Below are 2,821 nucleotides of genomic sequence, written 5' to 3' on the forward strand. Positions count from 1 at the left end.
TTGAAAAAGATGGATGGATTTGGCTCAATTTCATGAGTGTAACCTTCTGAACAAAACAAAATGTCCTTACTAAGCCCTTTCTCAATACTGTATTCCATTTCACCGTTAAAAGAAAAAGAAAAAAATGGTGACCCGAACGTTTCAGAACATAGGCACGCACGAGGGCAAAGTATCGACATTTCATCATGTTATTTTCGTTTTCTTTCGTCCGGGGACACTTTTCGGAGATTTAGATAATTAAAACCATTTAATCAGACAAAATGGTTCGCTTAGAATTTAATAGACCTTGCAATAATGCAAATTGCATTCTAGAATTGAAAAAAAGAACACATACACACAACAACCAACAATGCATGGAACCGCTATATATTCGCCACCTTCCTCAAGAAAATTAATCATTTTCCACCCTTGACGATCGTGGGCATGAAGTATTTTGATTTTATTTTAATCCAATTTTCTTCAACATGATTTCATATATTGATCAAATTTTCGTTTCAGTAATATAACCGAAAACGTCAATATACAATGTACATGATTCAAAGAAAGTACATGAATGTATAGAAAAATTACATTGACAAAATCTATATCATATCAACAAATTAGCAAATAATATACATCAACGAAGAAATTATGTAGGACTGCCACTATCATACAAGCAAGTTTACTTACTACGGGGGGAAGGGGAGAGGGAGAGGGCGAGAGCATGTTGTTTAGCAGGATGTAACATAATGCATTATATAGGCTTTATATTCTAGCGCATAAATACTAACAAAGATATAGTGAATTATGATTATGATGATGGTGGGGTGATAATGAAACAAAGTAATGATAATGAAGATGACAGTGATGATGGTGGTGATGAAAGTGATGGTGGTGGTGATGAAAGTGATGGTGACAAAATGAAATAGAGATATAGGCACAGAAATATTGTGTATATTTCGTAGGAACTCGAAATTGAATTCACAAAATGTAAGAAAGAGCCCTGTCAATACAAAAACGATGTTCACAGATTGTAGTATGATAGTTACATAGTTTTCTTAAACTAATATAACGTTTTACATGATTTAAGATAATCTCTGAAGTGGCCCATTATGTGTTATGGATTTTTGTGCAATTAATAGCTTGGGGCAGGGGCGGGTCCAGGAGTTTTCTTATTTCTTTTGTTTTCGCAAAAAATAAAGGGGGGGGGGGGGGCGTGCGCCCGATGCACCCCCGCCTGGTTCCGCCACTGTGGGGTTTACTGCGTAATGCGAGTAGGATAAGAATGAACAATATTAGTAAATTTGAAAAACTCATGAAAAGAAACTGGGAGTAAATTATTCAAATATCTAAACATAGAAAGTAAACATTGGAGTTTATCATGTTTAACGTTTTTGATTGATTAAAGAGTAGATTTGCGTCGGTTAGATATTGTGAGCCATTACATTCTTTTGCAATAACAGAAATACATGAAAATACAGTCGAGCTTTCTAGTCTTCGCATTTCTATCCCACACTAGATTGCAATACACGCTATATATAGTATAAGGGAATTGTAAAGCATAAAAAGGGTATTTGGGGGAAAATAACTTTTAGTCTTAGAAAAGAATACCTATACATTCATGGAAGTACAAGTTGTGACATGATGACGTGTATGTTCGTTCCAAGTTAGATTTTCATCAATTGAGGACACCTAGAAATTTGGTAAAGAGCTTTTACGTTCAAAAGGTACGTTATCATATACAAAACCATTGGATCACTTTTTTTTAAAGTATGTGCCAATTCTTTGTGTTCCATGCATGGGGTTTTCAAGACGAAGATGAAAATGTAAAATTTATTATTTTAGACCCCAATTTGGAAACCTCCCCCCCCCCCTCCACCCCTGGATCGACCATGAACAAACTTGAAACTACAGTCACAAATATACTAACTCATAATATCATCTTAGCTCTATCAGTTCTTGTTCTAGTGAAGAAGATTTAAAAGATTTCTCCTTTTTTTTGGGGGGGGGGGGAGGGAGGCTCCTTGGGGAGCCCATTTGAACAAATCGAGATCTCCCTGGGGATGCTACCTGCCAAGTTTGGTGAAAATCCGATTTGGGGTTTTTAAAAAGAACATGGAATTGTAAAAAACTTACGCACAGCGCATGACGCACGGGGCACGACGCATAACGCACAAAGCACGACGGACGACGCAAGACGGACGCCGGACGAAGAGCGATCGTGGGTATAGGCTTACTTGAGCCTTCGGCTCAGGTGAGTTACAAACGGAAATTCAGAAAGGAGCCAAGTGTGCAAGTCACTTAGAGACTTACGAGGCAATGTCATAATCCTTTATATCACGTGGTTGCTACTGATATCATGAAAACATATACAACGTAAAACTTTCAAATTCCATCACTTTCATATCGTTGTCTGATTTTGATGTTTCAAGTTTCATTGATCTTAATCAATTGGAGTAAGTTCTGATTAATCCAGTTAATGTAAAATAAAGGTACAAAATTAAATCAATTCATCTGGACTTCACTGTTTTTATTCCGAGAAGCGTCCAGGATCGGACGTGAAACCGTTCTCGGAATTAAAAACTGTAAGTCTAGATGAATTGATTTAATTTTGTACCTTTATTTCTTTGATCTTATTGTTGGATTTTTAATCCACATATAACGTGCGGTCAATTAATGGACAGTGTGGAATAATTGTACTATAAATTGACGGTAAACACGATGAAAAAAGTTCAGATATAAGTACAAAATAATATAGACAGACAAACATTAGATCAAGACTGGGACAAAAACGAAACTGATCTGCAGCATGAAAGATCACACATTCACAAACTCACTGAAA

This window comes from Diadema setosum, chromosome 8, assembly GCF_964275005.1.
Source record: "Diadema setosum chromosome 8, eeDiaSeto1, whole genome shotgun sequence".
NCBI classification, from domain to species: Eukaryota; Metazoa; Echinodermata; class Echinoidea; order Diadematoida; family Diadematidae; genus Diadema; species Diadema setosum.